The sequence below is a fragment of the Gossypium raimondii genome, chromosome 11 (assembly GCF_025698545.1).
Source record: "Gossypium raimondii isolate GPD5lz chromosome 11, ASM2569854v1, whole genome shotgun sequence".
Classification (NCBI taxonomy): Eukaryota; Viridiplantae; Streptophyta; class Magnoliopsida; order Malvales; family Malvaceae; genus Gossypium; species Gossypium raimondii.
The window spans coordinates 12,460,043-12,479,321 of NC_068575.1; the positions used below are offsets into that span (position 1 = coordinate 12,460,043).

Below are 19,279 nucleotides of genomic sequence, written 5' to 3' on the forward strand. Positions count from 1 at the left end.
TCACTTCGAGCAATATTGCTTTCAGAGGTTTGACAGTATTGACGTGATATTACAGCAGATCTGTCAGCATCTCCATATCTCTTCCTCAGCGCTGACGACTAACGACATCGACGCTTCTGATGATGAGGACCATTAAGTTTATTTGTTTTATTTTTATTTTTATTTTTCTTCTTATGTTTATTGTTATTTTCTTAGACTTATCTCATTTTTTATCTTTTGAACTATATTTTTTTATGGTTGTTTTTATTCGAGTAGTAACTCCTTAATCTTCTTCACTATTTGTGTTTATTTTCTTATTAGTTTGCTCGGAATCATGCACTACATCCAGATTTGTCTACACTTTCGCTTTTCACCATTCTGACAATTTCATCCAATATTCAAGGCAGATTCAGTTTTCTTCCTCTCTTATGGTATTATGCTTCTACTATGATTATATCTGTTTGTACATCTTATGTGTGGGGAGGTTATTTATATAATTATTAGAAAATCCCTGAATTATGTCTTGTGTTTAAGTAATTTTCTCATAATTCTATTAGAATGAATTTTTATCGATTTGTGATTTTTGTTGATGTGTTTTAGATTAATTTGTCGATAATTGTGTATTAGTTGATTTAAACTTTAAGACATGAGAGAATCAAGCATGATAAGTTTTTTTTTAGAATTAAAAATTTTAGGTTGTTTCTCTAAATTGAAGTATTATCTTGAAGTTTGAAATTTGCAAGATTGACATCAAAAACCATGATTTTTTTGTGAGATTTTGAGCCTTTAGAGCATACATTTTTCTTGCTCATTTTATTATTGGTTATGAGTGTGTCGATTTGATTTGTTATTCTAGAACTTGCTTTGATTATGCATGTCTAGATCACACGTTTGATTTGATATGCTGAGATGATAAAGGCACTTAGGTTTTAACTCACTTATCCCATAAAAAAGCCTACCTACATAAATAACCCTTAGTGAACCCCGTTGAGCCTAACACACCGTTTCTTGATTTACCTATTAATGTTCACCCGTAACTCATTTTTTTGTTCGTTGAGAATTTTTCCCGTTTTATTGACTCTCTTTTTGTCGAGATTTCATTTGGTTAGTTGTCTAACTAATCTCATTTGTTTAATTTGCTAAATTATTTCTTATTGTAAAAAAAAATAGAAAATATAAAAAAATTGATTATTATTTAGTTCTATGATTAAGCTTGATCAGTTAAATTCATATTTAGAGAAGAAGCTCATTTTCTTATTCTTGAATATTTCTTGATTTATGCACTTATTTTTAATTCAACATTCGTTATTTTTTAGTTTGGTAATGTATCAATCCAATCTTGATTTTAACCATCTTTTTCGGCCTTTCTCCACACCCTGAACCTAAGCCCTATTACAACCTCTTAAAGACCTTTTGATTTGTGTATCATATCATTTTATAGTTGTGGAGATTTAATTTTCATGCAAGCATATGGTAATGACTTTTTCATGTTTGACTATTGAGTGCTTATTATTGAACCTTAAACATTTTGAGTGATTTGAGTGAATATTTAGTGAGGATGTCGATTCTTGTCAATTTTGAATTAAAGGTAATTACTTAGATAAGGGAAAATACCTATGTTTTCATGCTTTAAAAATGTTCGACTTGGATTGTTTGAATCTTTAGTGATGTTTTAGTTGAATTATCAATGTATGATTATTTGTGAATTATGACGAAACATCATTGATGAGAATTATAAGTTGAGAAAGATTAATTTTAATTGAAAGTTGAGGATTTTGCTTGAGGACAAGCAACGCTTAAGTGTGGGGATATTTGATAAGCCATAAAAGTAACATAGTTTTAATCCCATTCTTGATGTGTTTTTGGATGATTAATTATGTAAATTAGTGAATTTGATGCCCCTAATCCTTTAAATTCATGTCTTTATAATTAGGAGAACATTTGGGAGCAAAAGGAGCGAAAAATGAGCCAAAATCAGACAAATAGAGATGTTTCCAGTATCCACACGGGCTGGCCATATGCCCATGTGCCAGCCCGTGTCAATATCGCACCCTACTTCTCAAATACGCGGAAAAACCCAGTTTTCAGGCTTTTTGAGCATTCTAAAGTCTATAAATACCAATTAGAAGAAGAGCTAAGGGGGCATTCAAGGAAAGATTGAAGAAAAGAATCGAAGAAAGGCATTAGAATCAACTCGGAAGCGGCTCTCCTTCAAGATTGAAGATTTCCATTTAATTTCCTTCGAAGTTTTATTGAGTTTCTTTTTTTTCTTGTGGTTATCCTAATTTTGAGATGTTTTCGTTCCAAATTATGAACTAAATTCCCTAGATACCTAGCGAAGATGAAACCAATGATGAATCTTATTATTTTATTTCTGATTTACATGATAAATACTTGATTATTGTTTTCAATTATGTATGCTTATTTCGTGTTTTAATATTTTCAGGATATTTATTCATGTTTAATGTGCTTATTTCAATGGAATAAAAGTCACTGTTTAAGAGTAGATCTAGTATAATTGAGTGGAGTTGCATGCAATCCTAGAAATAAGAGGACATAAATCAACGGATTAGAGTCAAATCTAATAGGGGAATCCATAGATCGAGTTAATGCAACAATAGAGGTTTTAATTAGAAAGAGATTTCAATTAATCAACCTAGAGTCAGTTGTTCTTACTCTCAAAAGAGATATTAACATAATTTAGGATTCCTACGGATCAAGACACGAGTGAGTAAATCGTTTAATTCAGATTCAAAATAATAGGTGAAGTCTAGGTGGATTCTTTCCTGGGTATTGTCTATCTCATTGGTTATCTTCGATTATTTTCCTATTTTATTTTCTATTGCATTCTTAATTAGATTAGTTTAGTAATTTTAGATTAAAAACAATCACTCTAATTTTTTGGCTAAATAATAGAAAAATGGTAATTATTAGTATTTTTAGTCGTCGTGGATACGATTTTTCCTACTCACCATAACTGTACTATTGTTCGATAGGTGCGCTTGCCTTTGCCGTAATTATAGTTAGTTTAGTGACCATTAAACACATGGTTCTTGAATGGTGGATCTTGAATTTTGAGAGAAAATCCACAAATCAATGGTTGTTCCAACTCAAAATAGATCTATTAAAAGGTTTTTCTTATCTTATTTATCAAGATTAAACTTGATTTGCAGGTAATTTAAAAAAAAATTGAAGTTCATCGTCTTCATGAACCAATTTTTCGGAGTTTTGTGAAATTGATTTAAAGATGAAGTTGATGCTTGGTATAAGAGTATTTGGTCTAGTATTGATGATTGAAAGTGTTTAGCAGGGTTGGAGAGATTGTTTTTGTGAGGAATCGAGTTTTCGACTTGATGTTACAAATCCGCTAAGGTATCTTGAGGAGGACCAAGATAACCGGAATTGAAGCTTGGATTTGCTTGGTTGATCACTTGTTTGTAGTAGGATAAATTGTGTGGTGAGTGTTTATAAGGGTGATTTGGTAAATTGACCCTCATTTATGTTTAATTAATAGCTTATTTGATTACTCCAATTGATTAATTTTGGTTGAATGACTAATTATTGCAAGATTGATATTAAATGTGCAAGAATTGAATTTTTATTGAATAATGGTACGTAAGTTTTTGAGTGATGTTATGCTATTTAATTAGGTTAATTATAAAGATGATTAAAGCATGTTTACTAGAGTTTTTTATCATGATATGTTGGTGTTACAATTAGTAATTGAATATTGGAAAATGGAAAATGAAATGCTTGATTTAATTGGATGTTAAATGGTTATGTTAAATGTTACTCATAAACATTTTGTCACATTAAATTGAGCACAATAATGACTAATTTATATGCTATGCTTGATTGAATATATTGGCAACATGCATGGTGGATTAATTACATATAGTTGGCATACCATAGGATATGTGAGTACTCACCTTTATTTGTGACATTATGAGTATATAATTTTAGGTGGACTTATTTGTTTGGAGTAGATAAGGTAGTGTTGTGCATGATTGTCCACTCAGTTGGTTACTTGAGGCGCTATAAGGGAGCGTGTGCTTCGGCCCGCTCAACTTGGTGGATTGTATTTTTTATTTGTGGGAGTTTGGAGATTCGTTTATTCGATGTATGATCACTCGGTTAAGCTATGAGAAGTGTATGAAATATATTTATGTGTGATTGTTAAATCATTTAATGATTGTAAGCCGTGAATAATTGATTCTTGATATTAATAATGCATATAGAAGTTAAATTGACATATATTATTATTATAGCTGATAGTTGGTGATCGATTGGATGTGAACTAAGCATGATTTGGATATTGATTTACTAGTCATTTTATTAACATTCATTGAGCTTTTTAAAGCTCATACCCTCACAGTTCACGCAGACAATCATCGAGCTTGAGGAGCTGAGGAGCCGAGTAAGAGAGTTCCAAGAGATTTAGGCTTGGTAGAGACTTTATTACACATGTTAGAGACTGTAATTAGACATTGTGAAACTCACCGCACCTATCGTAGGGCATGCGTGTTCCATACGGATGCAGGGAAGTGGGTAGCAAGCAGGTGCATCGAGCATGCCTGATGAGCTACTGGAGGACATGCAACAAGTGCGGCGACAGGGAACACACTGCTGGCACTCAAGGTGTGCGTGGGGTTGCTGGGTGTGAGGGTGATGTGCGAGGCTGGGAGGTGTTATGGCTAGAAAGTTCGGCACTAGGTAATTTGATACTTGGTGGGTTTTGGATGTTATGGAGGGATGAGTGAAAAAAATGGCAAAAGTGGGTGAAAGAGTAGGAGTTTAATTAGAATTCTTAGAACAAATTAATAATTAAGATATTTCAAGTTCTAATTCTACATATAGTTAACAACAATTAATAATTAATATAATGCATATTAAATTATTATTTGCTATTAATTTATTAAAATAAATATTTATTAAATAAAATATGATCAAATTTAAACTAATCCTAATTCTATTCAAAGTTGATAATAATTAATATATATTATAATAGATATAATTATATATTAATGATTATCATCTTATTTATTAAATTAAAATATTTATTCTAGATGCCTTTTGAAAATATTTACAAAAAGACATCTAATTTTTAATATTTACAAAAAGAGCAACCAAATTTTGAAAATAGTTCAATTAAGTACCTAGACTTAAAGAAAATTTGAAATTGAGTTGCAATTTAAAACTTGGATCAAAATTGACCCTTTTATTTGAAAACTTAAAAATTTATTTTCCCATTTAAGGAATAATCTCTCAGAAAATTATGTTAAAATCAATTCCGAGGAAAGATTGGAGGGGTCACAAGCGGTACCGCTTAAGTTCCAATCTTCTAGACAGAATTTATTTAAACATACTAATCCCGAAAATATACTCTAATCATTTATTTAAAAAGGAAAACAAGAAAGTTTAATCATAAGATAAAATGGACAAGATGTGATCCCGTTCAATTTTATCTCCCCAGTAATGTTTTAAGCGCTGAGCATTAACTCAAAAATTACCTCCCTTGCTTTGAAGTTTGATAACTCCATATGGATAAACTTGGTGAATCGTAAATGGATGAGACCAACGTAATTTTAACTTACCTGGAAAGAACCTTAACTTGGAATTGAATAACAAGGCTTGCTAACCTACTTCAAATTCTCGAACTCGAATGTGTTTGTCATGCCATCTCTTAATTCTTTTCTTGAGTAATTTGGCATTCTCGTATGAGAACATTCGGAACTCTTCTAACTCATTGAGTTAGAGCTTCCGTTTCTCTTTAGCAAGCTTAAGATCCAAGTTGAGTTGTTGGAGAACCCAGTAAGCTTTGTGTTCTTACTCCAAAAGTAGATGACAGGCTTTCCCAAAGACCAACTTATAGGGTGACATTCCTAAAGGTGTCTTGTATGCTGTCCTGTAGGCCCATAAAGCATCATCCAGTCTTTTGGACCAATCTCATCGGTTCGGGCAAACTACCTTCTCGAGTATGCCTTTGATCCTCTTGTTTGCCAGTTCAGCTTGCCCATTCACCTGCAGATGGTAAGCTGTGGCAACTTTGAGCTTCACTCCATGTTTGTCGAGTAACCATTTCAACCACTTGTTCACAAAATGGGACCCTTCATCACTAATGATGGCTCTTGGGGTTCCAAACCTTGTGAACACATGCTTCTGCAAAAACTTTATTACAACCTTAGCATCGTTCGTCGGATATACCTCAGCCTCAACCCACTTAGACACATAGTCTACTGTTACCAATATGTACTTAAGAGCAAAAGACGGAGCGAAAGGACCGAGAAAGTCAATATCCCAAATATCAAATAATTCTACCTTAATAATGTTTATTCGAGGCATCTCATTTCTGTTGGTGACATTTCCAACCCTTTGGCATCAATCACAACTCTTTACGTAAGTAAACGCGTCTTTAAATAGTGTTGGCCAAAAGAATTTGGCTTGCAATACTTTGGCCGCAGTACGTGTACCTCCGAAGTGTCCCCCACTCGGAGCTGAGTGGCAATGATATATAATCTTATGTACTTCATCTTCTGCCATGCATCTCCTGATTATTTGATCTGCACACTTTTAAACAAGTATGGTTATTCCTAGAAATAGTACTTCACATAATGAAGAAACTTTTTTTGATGATACGTCTTATCAATTGGCATCAAACCACAAGCTAAATAGTTAGCAATATCATCAAACCAGGGGGTATTATGAACATGATTTACCTTTAGTATGTGTTCATCTAGAAATGTCTCCTGAATGGGTATAAGTGGAGAATTCGCTTCTTGTAGCTCCAATCTGGACAAGTGGTCTGCTACTTGGTTTTCTACTCTCTTTCGAACTTCAATTTCTAGATCAAACTCTTGAAGTAGCAGTACCCATCAGATCAGTCTCGGCTTACCGTCTTTCTTGGTAAGTAAATACTTAATTGCCGAATGGTCTGTATAGACAGTCACTTTGGTACCTATAAGATAAGATTGGAACTTGTCAAAAGCAAACACAATAGTAAGTAACTCTTTCTTTGTTACCGTAAAATTTAGTTAAGCTCTTGTTAGAGTCTGACTCGCGTAGTAGATGAGATGAAAAACTCTGTTCCTTCGCTGGCCCATGATAGCTCCTATCGCGAAGTCACTTGCATCACACATCAATTCAAATGGAAAATCCCAATCTGGTGTGACAATTATGGGTGCCGAAACTAACCGACTCTTCAAATATTTGAAAGCTCTTAAGCATTCCTCATCAAATTTGAATGCCATGTCCTTCTCTAATAATTTGCATAAAGGTTTAGCAATTTTGGAGAAGTCATTGATAAATCTTCGATAGAAATCGGCGTGGCCAAAAAGCTCTTAACACCCTTTATAGATGTTGGAGGTGGGAGTTTCTCAACAACGTCTACCTTTGTTTTATCTACCTCAATCCCATGTCTCATTATCCGATGCCCTAGAACAATACCTTCTCGTACCATGAAATGACACTTTTCTCATTTGAGTACGAGGTTTGTTTCTTCACATCGTCTTAGTACCTTGGCTAGATTGGCTAGACAATCATCATATGTATCTCCGAATACTGAAAAATATCCATAATGTCTTCTAAGTATTTCTCAACCATGTCAATAAAAATGGACATCAAACATCTTTGAAATGTAGCAGGTGCATTACATAAACCAAATGACATGCATCTAAATGCGAATGTACCGTACAAGTAGGTGAATGTTGTCTTGTGTTGATCTTCTAGTGATACTATAATCTGATTATACCCCGAGTATCCATCGATAAAATAGTAGTAGTCTCGCCCCGCGAGTCTATCCAGCATCTGGTCTAAAAACAGCAATGGAAAGTGATATTTCCTAATTTCCTTGTCTAGCTTCAGGTAATCGATGCAAATTCTCCATCTCGTAACTGTTCTAGTCGGTATCAACTCGTTATTCTCATTCTCAATGACCATAATACTTTCTTTCTTTGGCATGCATTGGACCAGACTTACCCATAAACTATCTGAGATGGGGTAAATTATACCCGCATCTAACCACTTGATGATTTCTTTCTTTACCACATCCTTCATGATGGGGTTCAGTCTTCGTTGTCCATCAATCGTCCCTTTCTCACCATCTTCTAGGATGATCTTGTGCATGCATACAGACGGACTAATGCCGCAAATATCGACTATGGTCCATTCGATAGCCTTTTTGAATTGTTTCAATACTAAGATGAGTTTCTCTTCTTGCTCAATGGTTGATTCCGCTGAAACAATCACATGCAAAGTAGAAGCGTTACCTAAATAAACATATTTTAAATGCGAAGGAAGTACCTTGAGTTCTAATTTGGGTGGCTCCTTGATTGACGCTTTTGGTTGGGCATGATCTCTATTCTTTAACTCCAAAGATTCAAAACGGGATTGCGAATTAAATCCCCTTTGGTTAGCTTCTAGCAAAGCTAAGTATTCATCCTCCTCTTCATCATTTGGTGGGTCTAATGTCAAATATGTTCCAATAGGTCCTCAACATAGTTGAGTTCCTTATCCACAATTAATTCCTCTAATTTAGAAATTGCAGAACAATCATCAATTGTGTTAGGAAATTGCATAGACTTAAAAACATTAAATGGTACTTGATCGTCCTGAACATGCATAATAAGTTCTCCTTTTTGCACATCAATAAGAGTCCTTCCGGTTGCTAGGAAAGGCCTTCCTAGGATGATTGACACTTCATTATCTGTTTCAAAGTCTAGAATCACAAAGTCAGTAGGAAAAATAAATTTGTCTACACGTACCAATACGTCCTTAATTTTTCCTTCTGGATATGCTAAGGAACGATCTGTTAATTGAAGTGTAATCGTTGTAGGTCTAACTTCACATATCCCTAACTTTCTAAATATTGACATTGGCATCAAGTTGATACTCCCACCTAAGTCACATATTGCCTTACTACAATATGTTGCTCCAATGTTGCAAGGTATGGTAAAACATCTAGGATCCTTCAACTCTGGGGGTAGTTCGTCTTGAAGATATGCACTACACTCCATTGTCAAGGTTACCGTCTCAAATCCTCTAAGTCTTCATTTTTTAAACAGGATGATGTCCTTCATGAATTTGACGTAGTTCGGCATTTGTTCAAGTGCTTCAATCAATGGGATGTTAATATGAAGTTGCTTGAGTACGTCTAGGAACTTCTTGAATTAAATTTCCCGCTTTTGCTTCTGAAGTCTTTGAGGGTAGGGTGGTGGAGGCTTCTTTACTGGAACTGGTTGATTCGTCTTCTATGGCAATTCTGTATCTAACGAAGTTGTAGTTTATCAAAATTAGCTAGTTTAGAAGTTACCTTATTAGATTTTGCAAATTCAGGTTCCGGTGAAACTGGAATTTCAACACTCGATTGAACTTCTTCTGAGCCTTGAGCATCAGCTGGCTCTTTTTCAACTTCGACGGTGTTGGGCTCTAATGTCTTTCCTCTCCTTAATGTTAATGATTTACAATGCTCCTTCCCTAGATTTCTCAGATTCTCCGTATCACTAGGTAAATCACCTTGTGGTCAGTTTTTGAGTTTAGTTACAAGTTAACCCATTTAATTCTCCAAATTCCTTAGAGTGGCGTCATTTTTTGCCATGTATGCATTCAATAGGTTGTCTAAGCTATTGAACGGTTTAGCTTGGGTTGGTTTCTAAACTTGTTGGGGGAAACCAAGTGGTTGGGTCGGTCTAGGTTGGGCGTAAGTGTTACTGGTTCTAGCCCCTTAGTTACTTCAAGAAAAACTCGAGTGGTTTTACCACGATGGGCTATAGAAATTGGATTGCATTCCTTGCAATTCTCGATTTTGGTTTTAGTTATCCATGTAATGCACAGATTCTGGGTTTGATGGACATTCTTCGAACAAATTTCCTTCCCCACAATAGATATAGGCTACGTTTTCAAATTGATTCGGTGGCTGTGCTGTAAAACTATTAAACCCATTAGTGGTAAGATTTTTAAGCATTGAGGATATTGACGATACCTGAGATGCGAATGAAGTAAAAGTGTCTACTTCATGTATTCTAGTGACTCGCCTTCCTAACGCTGCTCGATTGGTTGGTCATTAATAATTGTTGTTGGCAATCCTCTCAATAATTTCATAAGCCTCATTATAAGACTTAGAAAGGAGAGTACAATTAGTAGAATGGTCCACTACCATCCTCGTGTGGGCATTGAGACCATTGTAAAACAGCTCAAGTTGGATGCAATATGGGATTACGTGATGAGGGCACTTCCGTAATAATTCTTTATACCTTTCCCATGCCTCATACAAGGACTCATCATCAATTTGTTGGAAAGCAGTGATCTCGTTCCTCAACTTAGCATTTTTGCTAGGTGAGAAATACTTTATGAGGAATCTTTTTGCTAACTCTTGCCATGTGGAAATTGAATTTGGTTGCAATGAATTCAACCAGGTTCGAGCTCTATCCGTTAGCGAATATGGGAATAGCTTCAATCGTAATGCATCTTCGGGTACTCTGGCTAACTTGAAAGAATTGCTCACCTCTATAAACAATCTTAAGTGCAGGTGCGGATCTTCAGTAGGCATTCCACTGAATTGGCATGCTATCTAAAGCATCTGGAACATGACTGGCTTTAGCTCGAACTATTGTACCTTGATTTTGGTCTCCTAATACCCGAATTAAGATCGTGAAACACTGGCACAACATACTGTCTTAGAGCTATATCTTTATCATCAACGATAAGGATAGGATTTTGAATAGGGTTTGCTCTGTTTCCTTGATTCGAATTTTCGAAGTTCATCTCTTCAGTCCTTCTCTGACTTGCTTGTCTTCTTCGCTGTCGAAAAGTTCTTTCAATCTCAGGGTCTACAAGGAGTAAATCGATAATTCGGTCAATACTCATAAACACCTAAAATAAATACAGAAAAAATAATTAAGTTAAAATTGAACAGGAAAATAAACCAAAATGAAAAATTAACAAATTCACAAATAATGACTTTTTAAAACAGTCCCCGGCAACAGCACCAAAAACTTGAAATGACGAAAATGTGCAAGTGTACACAATCGCAACAAGTAATAAAGTGACAAGTAAATGTCGAGTTATCGTACTCACAGGGACTGTGAAAAGAATTATTTATGAACGCAATTTTAAAAAATACTTTGGTGAAGAAAAATATTTTGATTTGAAGAAGTGATTAAAAACTAGGATTTAACAAAGTAAATAAATAAAAATAAAATAAAAGTTCCAATGCACGATTTCAAAAGATGATTTTAATCAAGATGACATAATTGTGTTAGATTAGTTACATTTCTTAATTAGAATTATTAAACTCATGTTTATGTTGTTACAAATAAATTCACGGCAACTCGGTAATTTCCTAACTTATGAACATATTCACCTACAAAATCCATTTATCTCTTAACTATATCTCTATGTCAATTCAACCGATTAAATAAATTTTAATAAGCAAATGCATTAATGCACATACATACTTATAAAATTAAAATAATCTCTTGTACATATCCTATGCCAATTCAATAAGCACATAAAAGATTACATGGGGTAACAATGTATTTCTACCTTGAAACAGTTTAATTACAATAATCTTACAAGTTATGCAAGGCTAATGTATCGTTAGATACCGTTGCTAATTTAACCCTCAGCTACCTTAGATGATTAAACATGCACTAATTAAGTATTGTGTCAATTAATTACAATTTCAATCCATTTAAATGATTAATTCATTAGCTACCTTAAAATTTCTAATGCAAGAATAACTTAGTCATGGTTTTACTTAATCAAACATCTTACCAAGGCCTATAACAACACAAACACAACTTTAATAAATTAAGTAAACGAAATGCAATCAACCTAACATGAATTAGATTTAAGCCATATTAATTAAATTAAACATATCAACATCACAAATATTTATAGACATGTTCATCATAACAACAACAAAATTAAAAGGATAGGGAACAAGAATCAAATCCGGTGTTTATCCGTGGCTTGACTAGTTTGCTCCACTCCTCCTTCTCTGCTTGTTCTTGTCAAACCGAGGCTTCTACGAACACTTGAATGCTGCTCCAAATGGTGGTTGATTGACTCTTTTTCAAGAGGTGAAATCGACAAGGGAATAGGGAAAGGAAATGAAAACAATGGAAGGGAATGAAGAGAGAAAAATGAGAGAAGTGAAGAGATGAGAAGGGTTGAGATGATGTTGAAGTGAGCAGCCAATGGGGTATTTATAGGTTTAGAAGACTGTTAAAAATAGCCAAAATCAGTAGCAAAGACTCCTCCCATGGCCGTCACACATGTGGCATGTTTGATGATTTCAAACATGTTATTTAAGGTAGGGGCAAATCCAAAAAGGCATAAATAGTGGAGGGGTTTGAATGCAATTTGAAGGAGTCTTCAAGGGTCATTTTGCAAGCCAAATAATCAGCCAAGCAAGCTGATTGGATCATCATGTGGGACGGTTTTGGGCTACCCAGTGCTCAATTGGATTGGTTTTCTCGGTTTAGCTCAATTGGGTCATTTTTCATAATTAATTAATAATAATTTATTTAACCCAAATTAAATTAGATCAAAATTAAAATTCATTATATTATGAATTAATACACATAATTTGGACCGTCTTAGGCTGAAAAATTAATTTGCCTTGATGCTTCAAATTGCTTTTCGGTTTTGCGCTTCTAGCAGTGTCTGCTGAGTTATTTTTCGCCCCTTTTATAAATTTGTCGAAAATGATCAAAATTAATCAAAATTTATTATAAAATTAAGTAAAATTAAACATGTTCATAATTTAAGTACAATTTAATTATTTTATAATAATTAAATATTTTTTGACAATAATTTTTATCAAAACTGCATGAACTTGAGTTTTAAAGGTCATGAAAAAGTGTGTATATTTTCGTGTTTCCAATGGTTTGTGGCTAACTCAAAATTCAAGTAAATCACACCATGAACATCATAAGTGAATTAGTTCATAAATAGATTCAGAATTAATTCATCTTGAGTCTAGTCTAATGTATCATTCTTCCAATGAATACATCTATGTCTCTACCCGTGGAGTCAACTACTCCGATAGCTAATACTAGTCATCTCCTCAATTGGAATTGTAGATGACATAATAATCATTCTAAATATTTGAATCAAATGCTCATTTTGATTCTTTTACGGGATTACAGACTTGTTTAGATTATCTATTGAAGTAAGTTATCTTTCTCGAAATGTAAAAGTTCTTACAGTGTCACTTATCATCAGTTTGAAATTAGACAATCAATTAACTAATATTTTCTTGTCACAATTTCGCTATGCATACAAAACATGAAAGACAAAAACACGAAAAACATAACAATGAAATGTGAAATTAACTCTATTTATTTATTCATCATTCAAATAAATAGAAAACAATTACATGTTTACTACAATATGAGTACATTTCCTAATAGGTTACTCCTCACCATTCTCACTCTACCAACACGGAAAAACAAGATCTATAAAAGAAACTTACCAAAGCTTGAAGTTTAACTAACTCCAGAAAAACGGAGAACTACCACTTAAAAGAAAGAAAGAAAAAAAGAAGCAAGAAACAAGAAATTTGACTCTGAAAACACTTCAACTATAATAAAACATCATTGGGGTAAAAAAATCAAAAAAATTATAGCAGTTTTTTCAACTAAGAAAGCTTTTAAAACAAGTGACGAAGTACAATCCACATACAATAGACACGTATCCAGCGAAATGACATATCATAAGAGAAACAAACTTTGCCATTTATTGAGAATGAACGGTACCCCATGGCAATCAATGCTAGTGCATGCACAAATAGAAAGGAGAAACAATGCAAACCAAACGTATGTTACATACGCCAAAGCCAAGACAAATCAAATTCAAAAATCCTAACGAACACTTCGAACTTAGTTGACACATAGCAATGTCTAGAGGGAGGTTTTTATAACTTCCCTCTGGACTGAAGGTTAATTGTTATACCTTTAAACCCTCGCGCAAAACTCCTCAAGGATTAGGGTCAACACCCTAAAAAATATACCCAGAATGCCACTCCTCGAGAACCAAATCCACACATCGGGAAAACTCCTCATTTTTCACCTTCCGAAGTACTGAATGTGCGAACTCCTCGCCTAACACTTTGCTCAACCACGATATGAGAACCCCTTGCTCTAGGCATACTTGCACATAAACCATGTGTGGACCCCACAAAACCATCATTTATGACACCAATCGCCAGACACTAATTCTTCTAACACGATTGGCAGCTTGTCCAATCGCCACACTAACAGCCACCCCTAAGCCCAAACCTACCATGGTCGACCAACTACTATAATCACCCCCAGTCACCAATAATACTAAGACAGGTGACTCCTCACGATTACAACCCACCTTATATAACCAACAATGACTCCCAAATTTGAAGACTGAATCGCTCTCTCTCTCTCCTTTATTCCTGACTTTACGCCCTTCTTTTCCATCTACCCTTCTGACCACTGTCCACAATGACTCTCCACATCACATTTAGCTAGGTGAACCATTAGAAACCATCATGATCCTCCCTTGTTGATTCCTACCCTTAACACATGGGAATAAATTTTTTTAATTAAGAAAACATAATTAACTAATATTTTTATTTAATTTTTTTACTAGTATTATGTTATGACAAAAAAATTATATAACAAATATATTATAAAAAATTAAAATAATAAACAAATGAGGGTTTTAATTGAAATGAAATGATAAGTTATTAAATATAATATTTTAGGTTCATATGCAAACTTGTACATTTTGCTATAATTTACTTAAGATATAAAATGACATAAAAGGGATGGAATTGCAAGTGATATTACAATTCAGTGAAAGCTTTAAAAATAATGATAAAATAATGTAACTTTTTTAAAAAAAGAATAGAAAAATAAAACAAAACTTTAATTTAACCTTTTTGATAAAGGACTAAAATATTATTTGGTATTCTTTTGTTTTAATGTTTAATTTGGGACATAAGAAATGCTAGAGTAGCAAATATAACATTAAACTGAAACTCATATGCTTAAATGAGATAAAAATATTGAAGTATCAAATTAAATAAACTCAAATACCAAATTGATTATTGAAATATTCAAGTACCAAATTAAATATTAAAATATTAGGTACCACATGGTATATTATCCCTTCTTAAAATATTTCCAATGTTTGACAACTAAAATGAGAGAGAGAAAAAAATACAGAAAGGAAGAAGCTTCTGCTCCACCAAACCGCCACTGCATTCATAAACTTTTAGAGCTTCCTTCGATCCAACACAAGTGAAAAGAAACCGAATTTTTTGTTGCTTCTCGAGAAAATCTGGATCATTATCTCGAGCAAATAAATACTATGAAATTCCCAAAACTCTGGATCCTGTTTCTAGTTCTTCTGGTTACGATCCAATCCAAGTTGGCTTTGGGGGCTAAAGCTCAATATTCATCGAAACAAGCTTACGTGACGCTGCTTTATGGAGATGGGTTCCTTTTGGGAGTTAGGGTTTTTGAAAGTCGATAAGGGACACTGGATCAACTAAAGAGATGGTTGTTTTGGTCTCCGACGGCGTCTCCGATTACGCCAAGAAGCTTCTCGAGGTTACAATTTGGCGATCCCTTTACTTTTATATTTATTTCCATATTTTCATAGAAAATTACGATCCTCACAGTCGGTTACTTTATAATTTTTTGAAAAAACCACAAAAATGATATTCATTGATGCTCTGTAATTATTGGCTTTACAGTTAATGCTCTGTTAGTTCACTGACAAAATTTATAAAAAGTTTTGGCATTGCTCTTTCGGCATAATAAACTGAAGTTTGAATTTTTAACATTTGTTTTAACTTCATTTTTCATTTTGCAATGGTGGTTAATTGAGCAGGCTGATGGTTGGATAGTGGAGAATATTAGTTTATTGGTGAATCCAAATCAAGTTCGGCCAAAGAGGTTTTGGGGTGTTTATACCAAATTGAAAATTTTTAATATGACTAACTACAAAAAAGGTAAAACTTCTTTTTTCTGGAGTTCTGTTTATGGTTCATTTTCGTTGGTAGATAGGACAATGGATGGATAGAGTTTTAGCTTATATTTGATGTACTGCAGAGCATAAATTCAATGCGATGTGAATAACATGAGACCATCTAAGTAATGAGCAAATTTAAATGTACAGAAGTACTCCAAAGTAACTCCAATAAGGTTGGAAAATTTTAAATGAATGTATTTAAAAGTTTGCACCTAATTTGGTAGCAGCTTGTGATTTGCTAACCCATGTATTGCATAAAAGAACACCCGTATCCTGAAAAGTTCTCTTTCTTAAAGAGTAAAATCTAGAACAAGAAATATGTTTCCTGTAAGTATCTTCTATTGGTTTTCTTGCATCTCTTCTATTGTTAGCTATTCTAGTTGTGTTTTAGTCCATTATTCCTTTTATGTTTATGTTTCTTCTGGTGAGTTGCAGTGTTTCACTGTTGGAGTTTGCTTGTGCAGTTGTATATCTTGATGCAGATACTATAGTAGTCTAAAGCATTGAAGATCTTTTTAAATGTGAGAAATTCTGTGCAAATTTGAAGCATTCTGAGAGGCTAAATTCAGGAGTCATGGTAGTTGAACCATCTGAGGCTGTTTTCAATGACATGATGAGCAAAGTGAATACTTTGCCATCTTATACTGGAGGAGATCAGGGATTTCTGAATTCTTATTACTCTGGTTTCCCAAATTCCCATGTTTTTGACCCTAATATACCTCAGGAGGTGTTGAAAGTCCGACCTGTTCCTGAGATGGAGCAACTCTCTACTCTATACAATGCAGATGTTGGGCTTTACATGCTTGCCAACAAGGTACTGTTACATACATTATGATGACAGACTTTTGTGGCTTTCTCTTGTTTTTAGATCACAAGGATTTGTTTCAATTCTTTTCTTTGATTTTCAGGACATCTTTTTCACTATAAAGTGATGAGACTTTATGCAAAAACAAAAAACAGAAACTAAGTTATTATTTTCTGATAAGTATCCTGATTTCTTGATGTCTTCTTTCTCAGTGGATGGTAGATGAGAGTGAACTTCATGTTATTCACTATACGCTTGGGCCACTTAAACCATGGGATTGGTGGACATCTTGGCTATTAAAACCGGTTGATGTCTGGCAGGTATATTGACTCATTGGCAAATTTATATTAAAAGCTCTGAATGTTAGGACAACTGCCAAATGTGATTTATTTGCTAATTCTGTAGAATGTTAGGGAACGACTTGAAGAAACCCTCATTGGTACTTGAGGAGGCAAAAATCCGAATGATGAGCTTTTGGTCAAATTCCTTTCCTGTTACCTTTCTGTGTTCTTGTCTTTTGTTACTATCGTTCTTTTCTTCAGGTTAGTGGATACAAATTATTTTACTTTTTCTAAATCAATGCATAGATGTGTGCTGTCCTGTTCCCAAACCATATCAGTTTTTTGGTGCAGACAGGGGGCTCTCTTTTCAGAACTTCATTATGCAATCACATCAGACACCTTTACTTCATAATTAGATCAAGTGGAACAGTTGCTTACAGTGGTGTATCTTCATCATCTAACATTAATGTTAATAATCCAGTTAGGTTCCTTCATCTTTTAAGCTGAATTCTTTCTGGTTCATAATCAGTCTATGGAAATATGCTGTGAATTGTTATTTCTTCTCTTCTTTTTTTTTTGATGTAACGTTATCCTGTTTCATAATGGTTCACAGACCAAGGTGCCTGTCTACCTGGGTGGCATTTCTGTTTTTGTATGTTTTATGGCTGCTGTGGTGTCCCTTGGAATTTCTATCGCAATTGTGCCTCCACAATGAGTGGACGTTTACAATCTTCTTTCTTTTGTTTGGAGCTTTTCTTCATTTGATTTATCAGCGGGGAAGGAGAATAGTGACGCAACTGACCCCAGTTTCTGCTGATACAGATTTGTTTAATTCCGATCCTAAAAAAGGTTTATTTACTTGGAACAAATACATAAAATATTGTACATAGTCATGATAAAATACAATGTGAGTTCTCTTTTCATATTCGTCTAATACTGTTGGTTTACAAGACTTGTATGTTCCTTTTTAGATCATCTACAGGCATCCTCTTGTGATATTGTTTCTTGGTACTACGGGTTAGGGATGGCCTTTCTGGTTATTGTGGCCCCATCCTTGCCATGTATTTTCGGGATCACCGCTCTGTTCTTGAGGTAATTTCTAGTGGTATATCCTTGTTTTCTCCGAACATTTTTAAAAGACAGTTTGTTCAAATCTGAAAAAGGAAAAGGGAAAAGAATAAGTTGTAGGTTGCCGGCTTTGTTTCTTCGTGTGTACTTGTCGACATGGTTTTGGGTGTTAAACCGTTGAATCAAATGTTTGAAATTCTTTAAAATGTTCTCAAATCAGTCTGATTAATTTTCATGGTCCATGACATTTTCATACCAGGTTGGGTCTAATGGTAGTCGGAGGGATTATATTAGCATCTTTTATGACATATGCTTCGGAGCATCTTGCAATTAGGTCATTCTTGAAAGGTTGTGAAGACCGGGACACCACGCAATCGAGGGAATGTTTCTTATGTTGATAGAAGGCTTCAAAATTGTTCATGGTACTTACCACCACTACATTTTTCCTTTTAATGTTGCATTTTATTTAACATACAATCACAACAATTAATTTGTAGAATATTGCAGAAAATTGTCAAATTATAAAAACAAATTTTCTATACTAGGTGTTTGTTGTAACATCATTCTTTCGGTTCAGTACTTTCACACACGTTTGAAATTAAGTATTCCTTTTCCTGCCCCTACTCAACTCATGCATCATTGATCTTTGATCATTTCTTGTCATCTTTGAAAATAATGATTAGATCTGTTCATGGATTGAAAACAATTGGATTAAGTTTCCAATGTTTTGCCAAAGTCAGCAAATAAAGAATGGAAACAGTTTGACGGTCCAAAATGTCATGAAGATGGATGCTAGTGCAAACCTTATATTTGACAAATTGGTTGAAGGTACAATCATTTGAAACCATGGAAATTAAGGCCATATATTTTGGAACTCTGCCAAGGGAATTTTTCTACAAGGATACGGGATAAAGATTATCCGAGAAATTGAAGATTTTAATGTAAATTTTTTTGCTGCTTCACCAATGATTCCATTAACCCAAATTTGGATTCGATTAACGAATAACAACCTTAAATTTTGATGACATGGAATACAAAATACAGTGATTCTCATCAACCTACAAATTACAAAGATCTTTTTGGATAATTGTATTTATACAATCCTTAGAATTACTTATAGGCATAACTTTCTTTA

At 34.0% G+C, this 19,279-nt stretch overlaps 1 non-coding gene and 1 pseudogene across 1 annotated transcript; both read left to right on the forward strand.

The window, feature by feature from the left end:
* Nucleotides 1-10,190: 10,190 nt before the first annotated feature.
* On the forward strand, nt 10,191-10,294 carry LOC128034992 (small nucleolar RNA R71). The gene has a single exon (XR_008191396.1). It is a non-coding gene; the product is annotated as a small nucleolar RNA R71 (small nucleolar RNA).
* A 4,854-nt stretch (nt 10,295-15,148) lies between these two features.
* Nucleotides 15,149-18,683, forward strand: LOC105804593 (inositol phosphorylceramide glucuronosyltransferase 1-like; annotated as a pseudogene).
* Nucleotides 18,684-19,279: the final 596 nt, after the last annotated feature.